This window comes from Natator depressus, chromosome 2 (assembly GCF_965152275.1).
Source record: "Natator depressus isolate rNatDep1 chromosome 2, rNatDep2.hap1, whole genome shotgun sequence".
NCBI classification, from domain to species: Eukaryota; Metazoa; Chordata; order Testudines; family Cheloniidae; genus Natator; species Natator depressus.
This window is the reverse complement of record NC_134235.1, coordinates 44,031,847-44,046,315: the sequence shown is the minus strand read 5'-3', so window position 1 is coordinate 44,046,315 and position 14,469 is coordinate 44,031,847. Positions and strand designations below refer to the sequence as shown.

General features: G+C 37.6%; 1 protein-coding gene across 4 annotated transcripts in view; it reads right to left on the bottom strand.

Moving 5' to 3' along the window:
- The window catches only part of RUNX1T1 (RUNX1 partner transcriptional co-repressor 1), a 140,781-nt gene that overhangs the window by 103,039 nt on the left and 23,273 nt on the right, over positions 1-14,469 (bottom strand). The window lies entirely within an intron of this gene.

The following is a 14,469-nucleotide window of genomic DNA, read 5'->3' as shown; positions in this document are numbered from 1 at the left end:
CTTTGTAAAACATCCTTGCCTCATAGGAGAAACATACGCCTGACACATGCCTTCTGTAGCACATTTAGGCTTATATAAGATTCCAAGCACAAGGGAAATCTGTTTTTTCAAAAACTCTCCTCCAATTTAATACTTGCAAAATCTTCACTGTTTTACTAACAAAAACGTTTACAGCAAATCATTAAACACATGCTTTCCTTTGCCTTTTCAATGAATGTTCAAATTCCATATAGATACCAAAAAACCAAAAGATTCCATTCAGAATCTTCAGAAACTGTATTCTTTTAATATGAAAGATTCATAAAGACAAGAGTCTTTATATGTTTAATGTATGCAGTCCCTTGATTTCCCTTCATATCTTCTGCCTCTACTACGCAGAAACAATCGTGCTTCCAGGCCTTCCTTTTCCTTCCTTTAGCTGCCACAAAGCGCTGATAAAATCTATTTTGGAACACAGAAAAATCCTAACAGCCTTTCCATCTCTGGTTCCCCCTGCCCATGAATATTTACTACTAAAAAATAAAAAGTGTCATTTTTGAGAAATACGTCAGAAAAATAGAACTTTTAATGGCACCTAAAGCAGCACCCATAAGCCTTTCTTCAACTAGTGAAGCCCCAAATTAAAAATGTTTAATAAACAAATTCATAGTGATTACTCTGTTCTGTCAGTAATACCATAATGCATCCTATTTATGAGACCAATCTTTTTGTTCATCTTACTCAGACGACAGTTGTAATGAGGTTCTGTATAATGGATTTCAATGTATTTGAGAGCCAAGCATAAACACTTTTATGAGAGATGGCTTTATGGGGGAAGGGAAGAAGTGGCAGGGGGAGAGTAATAATCAATTAAGTCTATGCCAGAGAGGACTTTAAAGAACTTGGCATTATTTTTGTTTTATTTAGTGCCCTGTTTAAAAACCAGTCAGTCTGCATCTGTTGGTTTTAAAAATTCTGTATTCTACATGAAGGAGAAAACATTTTCACAGTTGGAAATGCAACCTTTCATCAACATACGTGCAGACAGAATAAGCTTTAAAATAGAAAGTAATGTGTCAAAGGTGCAATGCATTTTAATAAAACTGAATGATATTCCATTTTAAAAGTCAGTCTTAATATCAGTACACTGTAAATCTCCAAACCATGGCTCACAAAATTGAACTTCCATATGCAGTGTGATTATGCATCTTTTCTATGTGTAAAAAGGCTTTTTAAGCTGTTATCTGACTACAGTAATTGCCATTTAAATTGATCCACGTCAACAAAACCCGAATCCCTGGAGATTCTCACCTAGAAGTCTGTTCGTGGAAGGGGCTAACAGAATGCCTGTGCATCTGAGACTACTTCAGCATTTTCTCAAGCAACCAGCTGCATGAATAGTTTTCCCCCCCTCATTATTTAATACACTGAGGCAGGCTCCAACCCATTTGGCAGTCCTCCTTGAATAAATATTCCTGGATATGTTTTTTCTTTTTCTTTTTTTTTTAATGCAGACATTTAAAGATTGCTGTAACAATTTTTGCACACTTCTAAAAATGTAATAGGGCCAAAACGTGTAACAAAGATGGACAGTCAATGCCAACATAATTCTGTAAAACGTTTTTCAATCCCTGCTTGTTTCATGCAGAAGAGAAAAAGTGTGTAGGGTAATTTTTGCATATGAACAATTCTGCTGCATCTTAGAATCTGGACAATGCATAATACCAAAATGAAAGGATACAAAGAAATAGTGAGAATCAGAATTTAGAAGAAGATTAATTTCAGTCAGTTTCTTTACCTTATGATACAGCTTCTTAGCTGATACTGTGAAAACTAACGCTTTACTCTGCAATCATTCAAACAGTTTACAAAATAATTTCGAATGATCTGATACCCATCTGCAAAATTAACAACTGTAGGTGCTGCAAAGGTAGTCTCCAAACCCAGATACTTGCAAAAATAGATTTACACTGGACTGCAGAAAGTTCTTACTGTATTGTATTACTCAAATGAAAAACACACTCCTTTCTAAGACATTACAGTTTTAAAGTAGAGATTATCTTTTGCTTAAACCTGATTTACCAACAGGGACTAGAAGTCCACTGAAATGTATCTGTAGTTAATGAAAACTCTTTATTAACAGTGAAGGAAGAATCTGACTCAAAGCTTTTCTGCAGGACTTCTCAACTTCCCTCTCTACTTATAGCAGACTGTTGTGATACATTGTGACTTCACACAGTGGGTATTAAGTGAGTTAATTCAAAGGAGCTGAAACCTCATTGATCCTAATTGAAAGCAATACACCCAACCAAATAGTTTTCTACCCCATCTGCTCTGGCCTGCCACCAGCTATTCAATACAAGAGAATTAATAGTTTCAGATATTCTAACTGACCCAATAAAGGCACTCATTTAAGCAGGACTGCATTAACAAAGTGAAAAACCAAGGGCAAAATGGGTTCAAATGGAGCATTTTACTCCTAGTTGGCTTTAACAAAGCTGAATAATGCTTATTCTGACTTTTTATGTGCAAGACTTGATAAACTGAATAAGAAGGCACTCAATGATCAGTCAACGAGCATTGATGAATGGTCATTAGGACCCCCCCTAATCTCAGGGAAGGCCATTCCATAAAGTGGCACACCAGCTTGAAAGGGCGGACTCACTAATGTCCAGATTTCTCCACTTGCTTGTTCCACTTTCACTTTCAGACCACTGGCCACCAAATGAGGCTGACATATTGGAAAATAATCTTTTATGGATGAGTGGTAAATAAAAATGGAAGAATTAACTGAGCTTTAAAATTCAAATCTGCTAGTTCTGTCAGACCTCCCCCCCGCCCCCCCGCCAAAGGTTTTGATTTTCCACCCAGCTGGAAGCTATTAGTGTTTTCTTAAGGCAACCCACTGACAGGACAAACCCACCTAATGTGTGAGCTGTAGGGCTGGGGGGAAACTCTTTCTATATGCTTTCCCAATTTTACTGTACATAAGTTTGACAGCAACTGAATAAACACACCTTGATATAAAGACACATGTTAATTTCTTGCTGCAAGTGAATGTTCTCTAATATTTCATACAACCACAAACCCTGTACTATGTTGTATTAACTTCATGGTGTGAGTTTTTTGTATAATAGAAATCTGTATCTTCCATCATTCTAAGTATTCCAAAAACACACACAGGCCCCAAAGGATCAACCCCCCCCCCCCAAATTTTAATCTTGATAACAACGTCATCTCCCTCTACACCTAAACCCTTGAAAAAAAAGTTACTTCTTTTCTTGCAAACATTATTAAAATATTGCAGTATGGTATGTGATTATCTGTAACAGCAGCTCTGAATACAAGTGTCACAAACCACTTGCCAGATAACGCCAAGACATTTCCCTAAACATTTCCTGATTGGCAAAGCTTTGTGAACTTCTTAAAATAGTTCAGTGGGATCTTTAAAATATGTCTAGCTTGGTGAAATGACAACCAAAGGGGGATTTGATAACCATCTACACAAACCGTTGAAGGATGCACATACCAGGCTGAGAGAGAAGTTGTTTAGGTTGTCTAAAAGGGAGTAGGAATAATGTGATGAAACTAATTAAAGGAACATTTAAGAGAGAGAGAGAGAGAGAGAGAGAATGTACACGCATGTGCACACATGAAGAATCTTAACAGTAAGGTGTTTTAGACCCAAGGAAATTGGAAGCCACATAATTCCAGTGTTCTAATGAGAAAGTAGACCTATTAATAGCATTTCAGATCATCTGATAGGGAAGGGCAACCTTGGCTGTGGGATAGACTTGACCAGTGGTTTTCATTTGTGGACCCCTAAAAATTTCAAATCGAGGTGCAGACCCCTTTGGAAATCTTGAAAACCACTGGACTAGACAATCTGTGTCTTTTCCATCTCTATTGTTTTATTGTTCTTCAATCAAAATAGACACTGGTTATAGAGTGAGAACCAAATTCAGCAATGGTGTATGTGAGCACAACTCCCACTGGCTTTCAAGCTGAATCTGATGTTAAGTTTTAAAACAGTGGAAGTACATTCAAATCAAATCTAGAAGAGCAATACTACAGAAAAAGATAACAGACCTAAGTTTCATTGCCAAACATAGGCCCCAATTCTCCAAATACTTCTGAATATGTGTGACTTTACTCATCCGTGGAGCCCCTTCACTTTAACGAGAGTACTCAAGAGAACGGCCACGTGCATATGTACATTTTTGCAGCTTTGTGGCCATTACAAAATGTCACGTGAACATTTTGTGAAACAAATAATTTGCTGTGAAATATGTAACACAAATCAGAACTAAGACTAATTTTTAATTGTCATCATGCATGTTAAGAAAAAAATACTGCACAGTTTATGAATGAATTTCTCTTTTGGCTCTATTCAGTTATTTCTGAAAGGATGTAAAAAAATACCATGATTGTATTTCATATATAAAGAAACAGAGAAAAATAATATGTTCCTTCCACCTAACCAATGCAGTGTGCATGATAATAACTAGTGCTTCTACACTGGGATCATATTTTGTGACTTCAGTATAAGCTTTCAAGCTATTTGCGGCTTTCTGATTTGAAGCTCAAAATGGTTTGACTTTGGTGGTGAAACTCCTCCTCCTGCAGTGTATTAACCCTCATTTTGACCTCTAATCAATGTCTTTTCATGTATAAGGTTTTCATGATAAAGAAAATGTGAGAGAATATTTGTGTATGAAAAGAGTGTATCTAACCACTGGCTAGAAATTCAATTCTTACTTTTTTCTTTGTAACATAGCTCAGTATTTGTGACACTAAGTAAACATATTTTATTCATTTGACAAGGACTGTAACATTATATTAAAAACTTTTGTTTCAAAGTCACCACCTCCCCATTTTGACTGATGGCGAGTTAGTTTTGTTAAAACGCAAGGGTGATAGCATATGCTCCAATGAACTTTCCCTCCTCTTAGCACCAGAGACAAAAACCTGCAGCTCTGCTCTGCACTGGCAGCCATCTGGACAGCTTTCTCTCAATGCCTGCCCCACATCACACTGCAGGCAAAATTTCAGGGCTCTAGAGCTCTGTGGAGCTATTCATGACATACCAATTTCACATTTTCTGCTTGTTTGCTTGCAACAGTAAATGCTAATGAGGACTATGAATGACATTTTTAAAGACAATAAAAAGGTCTCCAAATCCCTTGCATATGGAGACACTGTTTTCTAAACTTCACCTTCTGTTAGGGAGCTATTACACTCTAAAGGAAAAAAATAACCTAAGGAGAACAATGAGATGATCAAAGCATAACGGAGTCCTTAAGAATTCCAAAGAAAACAATGTTTGTAAGCTAGGTTAATGAAAGACAGATTTTATGCCAATGTACAGTAATAACACTTCAGTGCAGTAACCATCCCTTTCGATAGCTCTGCTACTTCTTATCACAAGGGCTCATTAATTATTGTCTCTTTGCAGGAAAAAAAACAACTTTCAGATATCCTGCAAAACCTCAAAAGCCAGACATTTGGATTTTTTTAATTGCTAATCAGTAGATGACTCTGAGAGTAAACTGTTATCATTAATTGGGTTGAAATGCTATGCTTTCATAGAGATTAATGTAATGACTAAGCATGGTCAAGATAAATATCTGGTTCTAATGTTTTCTTTCCCAGATCTGCCTTTTACAGTGTTGTTATTAATACACATTAAAAAGTTTTCTTACTTTTGTGTAATCTGTTTTACATTTAATTGAAGACTGTCTCCTTATCATTAACAAGGAGCAAAACACTTTCAAGAAAATCCACCAGGTGGAGCAAATACACAGCAATACAAAACCCTTAAAATTATTTATGATCATATTGCCACTTCCAAGAAGAAAAAAATGTTTTATGAAAATCCCCACCACCACCTTTCTCACCCCTCCTTTGTAGATATATTGATTAATTTGCACTAATTTTCTACATTAACAAACACGTGCAAGCTCTGCTCAGAAGGCCTTAGTACAAAACTATGCATTACAATGTAGTTGTAGCTGTGCTGGTTTCAGGATATTAGCGAGACAAGGTGGATGAGGTAATATACTTTATTGGACCAACTTCTGTTTATGAGAGAGACAAGCTTTTGAACCACAAAGAGCTCTTCTTCAGCTCTGTGTAAGCTCAAAAGCTTGTCTCTCTCACCAACAGAAGCTGGTCCAATAAGGTATTACCTCACCCACTTTGACTCTTCTATTGTGTTACAGGTCAGTTTCAGCAAGAATTTGTGAACCACCATATATACACTCCAGGCACAACACAAGCACACACACACACACTGCGTATTTTCACTGCAGAACCCAAGTGTTATACAACTGTATACAAAAGACACTACATTAGAATAGTGTTAAGACTGTAACAAATTGATCAATATAAAGAAATTCAAAGTAAGTTACCTCGTGGCCTCAAAACTATTCCATTGTGCATAGATTGTGGCGGTTCTTAGACCAGTCAGACTAGCATGTCATTTTACGTACTAGATGTATGGTAGTTCCAGGAAAAGATTTTGTAGAGTGTGTCAGCGGTCACCGAGTATTGCCTTTTCTCTGTGTGCCATATTAATTGGATTATCTAGAGTAGGGGCTCCCAAACTTTTTGATATGGTGGACCAAGTCTTAGCAGAGGACTTGTCATGATCTGCCTTTCCCATTTATAATCAGTGTCCCACTGGTAACTACCATAATTTCTTACATGGAAAAGTAATATAAGCAAAGCGATATATTTTTAGCTTCTTCTAAATGCAGTTTAGCAGCTGGGAGCAAGGAGAGTAACCAGTAACTGTGACCAACCAGACCACCAATGATGCATAGACCACAATTTGGAGAGCTCTGATCTGGGCAATGCTTACTGTCAGTGACTCATAGGAAAGCATGTTTTTAGTGGGACAAATTTCCTTTTACTTTTCTTGTATCTTCCATCTCTCTGGTCCAAAGACTAAGTATGTGAAACAGTCCTTGGGGGAGAGAGAGAGAGAGAGAGAGACAGAGAATGGAAATAATTCTGGAATCCAGTGGTTAGGGCTCCCACCTGGGAGGCAGGAGACCCAAATTCAATACCCCTGGACCAATCAGTCTTTCATTATTTATCCACAGTGGAACAGCTTCAACATGTCAGAATATCCCACAGCTCAGATAGGGAACACTCCTCAGAGGTAGGAGACCCTTATTCAAATCCTTTCTCCCCCTCTGGCAGAGGAATCAAACCTGGATCTCCCACATCCCAGGCAAGTGTTCTAACTGCTGAGCTAAAAGTTATAAGGTGAGTGGCTCCACCTCTGGCTGGATTTTGATTTGGACCCCGTCCAGTAGATGCCCTCTGAGCACACCTGCTAGATTGGGCCATGCACGCAAGTGAGGTGGCAAATTAGGTCCCCTGGTTTGTGAGTCACTCCAGGACTTAGACAGCAGATAGGAATCTAGACACTTAGAAGGGGACAGCAGGGCACATGCCCAGAGGCAGATACATAGGCACCTAGGGAACTTTTACTCTGAAAAATTTAGGCTCAAGTGAGTTTATGGGCCTACAGGGTTCAGCAGGAGTTTTGTGATCGCAGTGGAGCCAAAACTGGGTTTAGGTGCCTAAATACTTTTGTGGATCCCATCCTTTTCCTCTCTTTGACAAACACTTCTAGGGTCTAATGTTATATGTGCTATCAGCAAAGGTAAACTTGTATTAAACACTAGAAGTACTATAAGATCTAACAACTGGGCTAACATCTTGGGCCAAATACTGTGCCAACTTAACTTCTACAGACATGCACAATGGAGAGAGTTAGCACAGAATTTGGCCTCTGGTAAGTAGCGCTAATAGTGATATCTAATGGGACAATACAACACACTCTCTCCTGGGGATGTAAAGGACTGTGGTCTCTGCGTATGTTGCAGCCTAAGATGACTCCTATCTTAGTCTTTTGTGTTAACTTCCTTAATTTTTGTTTCTTTGATATAGGGGTAGAAGAGACAGTGGTTCAAATATTACATCTAGATAAAATCAGATGACTGTGATGTGCTCTACATGGGGCTATATTGTGGCCATTGAGAAACAGAAGCAAGATCTAAACCTACAGGTGATTATTAAGTGGAGTCCCATACAATTTACACCAATTTACAGCAATTAATACCATGAGGTCATCTGAACTGATTGTCAGTAAGTGTCCAAGTACAATTCAAGATGCTTGTTTTAACATATAAAGCCCTAAATGGCTTGGGACTTGCTATCTAAGAGACCTTTCTCTATGTAATACTGCCACAGCTAAGATCAGCAGAGGCACTCAAGCAGGAGTCCCTGGATTTAAAATATAGAAAGCTGTTTTAAGGACATTCTCTCTGAGATGGTCTTTGAATATGGGCAGTGACTAAGGCCTACTTTTTCCTCCCCAATCTTTCAGGTGTAGTGGGGAAGGGGTTATGATTATTTTCATTGTGCCTTTGATGCAGAAGTTTTATTGTATTACTTGATACGCTGGTGTGCATTTATTTGTTGTAACGGGATGAGCAGATGATTGTGCTATTATACTGTGAACTTTAAACTAGAAAGGTGTTTGTTTAGGTTTTATAAATAGATAGAAATAAAATTTACATACCCATATAAACGCACATACTTTCAAATATACCACAGGAACATCATAGTTACAATAGATTACAACAGCTCCATTTTTAATCACGTAGATGCATACAACCCAATTCTTATTTACACTTAGGCTCCTTTACAACACCCTGACAGAGTAAAGAGGCCTTCAACTGGCTGTAAGTGTAACTCACATCAACTTTAAAGCCCATTACACTGCCATGGCAATGTAAGTGGACCTTAGTGTAAATAAGAATTATGAACCTGATTCTCAAAGTGAGGGATTATGTACATATTTTAGAGCTCTTCAGAACATGATTATCGATCTGATATACTGTAACAGCTCTTTTGTTACAGTCTCTCCTGCAAATCCTTCTTAGATGGAGGATTAGTGACACAATAGATCATAATGACTCTTTTGGTCCCATTACACTATCATTTACTTGCAGCTGTGTATGCGCACTGAAGGCTACGTTTTCCTCTGGATGAATCACATAAATCCCCTTCATGCTAATGGGAGTTTATGCATGTGCATCAAGAGCACAGTATGCCTTTAAATTTGCATGAAGAAGTCCTAATGAAATACTTGGAAAAAATAAATTACTGCACAGGCAATTTCCACCCCACTCACCAAAATATCCAAATGTCACTAGCCCACGAAAGAGCTGAATCCTGCTGTCCCTATGCAGGAAAACTCCCATTGACGGAAGGTGTGCAAAGAGTAAAAGACTAAAAATCCTGGAAAATGTCAGTGTAATAAAATGAAGGCATGGTGAAGTTACGGGAGTAGAGAAAAGACATCTGACACCACAAAGATTTCTTTGGACTTAGTGCTGCTCACACCCATATAAATCCATGGAAATCACTTGAGTTAAACCAGAACATATAAGAGCAGATTCATGCCCTCTGTATTTCTTTCCACTTCTGTCTTGAACAGTAGTTTATATATCTATTTATATTTACATTTTAAGCCTGCTCGACTGCAAGTATGTATGCTATATGTATTGCTCTGGCAAGTTTTCATAACCATGGGCCAACACCTTACTCATGCAAATAGTCCTATTAAAGGGCTTGACCCTGACATCCTTATTCATATTGAATAGGGCCTTAGGCCCTGATCTGGCAAACGCTTAAGTTTCAGCATGTTCCTAGATATTTGCAGGATCAGGACTTACTCCAAGGGTAGCTACACTGAAATCAATGGGACAACTCATAGGGTAAAGCTACTACTAAGTACGGATAAGGACAGTAGGAACTAGCCCAAAGTTATTGTATTGTATTGTAAATGGAACACTAAGTTAGAACTCCTAGAAAAATTATGAATTTTAAGAATGGAAGTGCTGACAGACCCTCACCATTGCTCTGACATGCACCATTAAATATCCTGCTTTATTTTATTTCACACATGGAATAAAACTAATGCAGCAAAGTACTTTGGAGATGAAAAGCTCAATGTGTTAAATATTCTTATTGAATTAATAAGATGGCTAGTGCAAAGATTTTTAACATTCTCAATGTTTTTTTTATTTATTTTATGGCACAAGCCCCATTCAAATTATTGTGCTGCTCTTCCAAGGATTTCAGTTCAAAAACATAATTTTTTAAATAAGTTAAGTAAAGGGAAAAAAAATCTAGGCAAAAAGGAAAATAATGAAAACCCAGACATGAATGAGTTAACATTTTGTTGTTATTGTTGTAGTCAGCATTACACCAATGCCAGAATTTTAAGGGAAAGACTGAAAAGAGCCAATTTTTTTAAATCTTTTTTTTAAAAAATCAGGCCTATCTGTCAGAGTGTTGTCCAGGCTGGGAGAACAGCACCGGCAGGAACCTCAAATTCCTGACCAAACCCTCTTCCACACAATGCCTCCTGAATGAAAGGAACCCAGGCCTGGCAGAGATAGCCTGCTGTCAGGAACCAGCCCTGACGTTTGTGGACAGACAGGGCTGGCCTTGCAGGATGTCAGAGCAACAAACTGCTGTTCGAGATACTGGATTTTCACACACTCTCAGCCTGGATGTTTTGCTCTTCAGGTAATTAAACAAGGAAGCAGGGCTGATGTGTACGAGTCTGACCCCGGTGCTGTGGCTCCATGGTTCTGCATATCAACTTCCGCAAGAACTGCCTGGAGCATCAACAGAATCTTCTACTCTCTCTCTCTCTTTCCCACCCCCACCCTGCAATGCCAAGCTCTATAACGAGTCCTCTCTGGTAATGTGTGCTGCTGTCTTCTTTTTTTTCTAATTAAGGAAGACTAAATTACTTGTACAGTCCCACCAGCCTTGCTGCCGCCTTTAAAAAAAAAAAAAAAGGTAAAGAAATGGTTACTTTCCGATTGATATCCCCATGCCTTTTATACATAATTGTAACAGCAGCAGAAGGTAGATAATATGCTAAACTATGTGCCCAAAGGGGGAGGGAAGGAACCCTATAGGTATATGCTTTTATTGGGCTCATCATCCTAATTAAAATTACTTTTGAAAAGTGAGTGTTTTGTGATTTGCCCAACCATTGTTCAATATTTTAAAAATGAAGTTATTGTAATTTAATCATCATTGCTGGGGATGTTTTCGTTTGAGAACATGTGATAAATCATATAGAGCTGTAAACTAGAAAAATGGCTCCATATTTTCACTCTTTCCTCCCCAAAGAATTTAAAATCTGGAGTTATTGGCTAATAATTTCTAAATTGCTTGCTGTAATAAACACAGAGATTGCTTTGTGACTGAACTCATTTCTATGATTTTAAAATAATGCTGACACAAAATGATTTTAAAAGATGCATAACATATTCCTGCTTCTTTTGAAAATCCATAGACCAGAATATTGGCTGAAAGACAGAGACCAAAAGAGAGGAATACAAAAACATGCCTGCTTGTCTGTGTTGAACACAAAGAACATTAAATGAAAACAACTGGCATGCTGCCAAATTCCTATAGAGGCAAAGAGATTCAAATAAATTGATTTCACGCATCACACTGACCTGAGATCAGTGAGCAGTGGTACAATACACTCAGAGCTCCATGTGGGGCAAGCCCATTAATGTTATCAGAGCCCTAGTATATTACCAGGAGAGAAAGAAAAACAAAACAAAACAAAACCCCCCTGCAAACTCAGAAAATCTTTTTGAAAAAAGAACTTGAAATCACTTTGTTTCAATTATTAATAAAGATATAAATTTGTGAAAGCAAACAGTCTGCACCTTAGAGATTACTGAAAATATATTTCTTTCAAATTAGAATTTCTATGAAAAGCCATTTTTATATTACACACACTCACATATACAGTAAATGCACTCAGACATACATGCTGAACTTATGCTATATATATTTTTACATACACACATTCTCTACCCTTCCTACTTCTAATCATCGTTGCCCTCAAAATTAAATTCTTCTCTTTGAGTTTCCTCTTTTCCCCTCCTCCCTCCAATGTTTTATATAGATTATTGGTATTTTCTTTGTACTTCAAAAGCTGGATTCCTGCCCACTACTTTCTTATTGGCTCAGAAAGTAAGCTGAACAGAATGGTCACCATTTACAACTGTTCTATCAACTTGACCTATAGAAAAAATGTATGTTTGGAAGTCATGAGCAGTGATTTTCTGTAAACACACACACACACACACACACACACTCACTCAAAAATGACCCATTAGCAATCTGACTTTCTTATGATGAGTGAAATAACCCATGTGTGCTCTTGTCATCCATCTTTGTTTTTCATTAAGATCTCCTACACTGCAATCAAGAATAATGCCAACAAGCCACAGGTGTGCACCACATGAACAGATGAAAATCTGATTGTAAGGGGTGTGATGATGGTTCTCTATCTATAATACATTCATCCCAAGGTACTCTTGTACATCTGTTATATGTTAAAGGCTTTTTATTTAAATTGTAGCCTTAGAGAGATTTATGCAGGCAAGCAACTATTACTTTAAAGGGCAAAATAAATAAATACATAAATAAAAGACAGTGAAGTAGCAAAACCAAGGGTGAGGATGCATGCTTATCACAAATGAAAGGAGTTTAGTGTAATAAGAAAAATATAAAAGGAATGGAAGCCATTTAGGAGGTTAACTTGACTCCACCATCTTTTTATTTTGTCTTTATTAGCTATTGGTACCAACCAATAAGTGAAATATTTTGCTTTATAACGTTGACATTATTACCAAGGTTATTGCAGACAGACCAGCAGGGATTGGTCCCTGGCCCATCTCTATTTTTCATGAGCAACCAGATGAAGTCTATACCCTTCAACATTCCATCTGAAAAGGTAATGTCTTCCAACTTTAATGGGTATTAAATACATTTGTGAAACTGGGATGAAGGTGGCTAGATACATTGCCATTTTGGGGCAAAGTTATCCAGAGAAAAATGATATAAGGTCATTATTAGATTTCAGAAGACATATGATTCCATTCTCGGCCAACTTCTTAACTTGTTCAGCAAAATTTAAACCGAGAATTTACTGGAAGTTTAAGGTCACTGGCCAAAATTTTCAAATTAAGGTGCCTACAGTTAGGCACATACATGTGTATTTAGCAACCTTGCTTTCAGCAGTTGATGAGCATCCCAGCTCTTACAGAGATCTAATAATGCTAACCACCAATCAATGTGCCTCTTATCTAAGTAGCTACAGAGCAGCTTATCCATGAAAGACTTTAGTATTCACACATTAAGACCTTGTCTATATTAGAAAGTTGTATAGTTAAAGCAGTACAACACCCCCTAGAGTAGATGCAGTTATATCCAGTTGCATATGTATAGAGGTACTGTATACCAGGTTAACTATACTGTATGGAAAGGCGAATAAGCTACACTGGTATAAAATGACTTTATATTGACATAAATGCATACACACTAGGAGTTGTACTGGTGGCCTGACTTGACCCGTGGCTAAGGAGGTTAATATCACATCCTCCCCATCCAATCAGAACACTTCATTGGCATAAAGCAAGATCATTCAGGCTTTATGAGGATGACGTAAACTTCAGCCACACCACTATGTAGCAACAACAGGAATGAAGCACGTTAGAAGACATGCATTCTGCCTTGCAGTACATTTCCATTTCTCCTACCTGTGCTGTATTAGCAATAAACCACAAGAAGCTACCCATTAGAATGCTACTGTGGTATACTTCAGGCATGAAACTCCTTAATTTTACATATAATTTGTTTTTAAAAATCCTTTATAAAAAACAATATTGGAGGAAGATGTATGCAAAGTACTGTTCCACTATGAAAAAAGTTCATAACAGAAAGATAAGAGAGGAAATAGTGGGGAAAACCTTTTCACAGTAGAAACATAGCAGTAAAAACATATAATATGTATGGGAGGAGAAACCCTGGTAGAGGGGAAATAATTCTTCCTCCAAAGCCAGCTATGGGAATCAGGAGTACAGAGAAGCAGCTTGCTTGCTTAGGACTGACCTAGGAATTAGAATTTAGTTTAGAATCCCAATTCTGTTTTTTAAATTATTTTAAAGGGTGCATTTACCCCAGTGCACAAAGCCCACACCAACTCTCCACACTATCTAGGGTTTAAAGTGGTGATGATGGTCTTCTGTTGGCCCTCTGAATGGGGATGAATTTCACAAAGGATTACAGCTGTGGTAATGGGGTAGAGGAGAGTGGAGATGCAAAGTGACATAATAGGATTTAGCTGCATTTAAAACTAAAGCGTCTAAGACTTGAAACCAATGAGCGTTGACCCTATGGACTGCAGGATTTAGGCCTATGCTTGTTGTATACTATACTTTTACACCATCTCCTTGAACAAAGAAAGGCTCCCATTCTGAAAAGCTTACCTGTTTACCCAGAATTATTTAAATTCCATTTAATAAATATTTTGTTATTCTGCTCTCTAGACAACTGTTTCAGAAAATACCATTTCTTACTTACAAT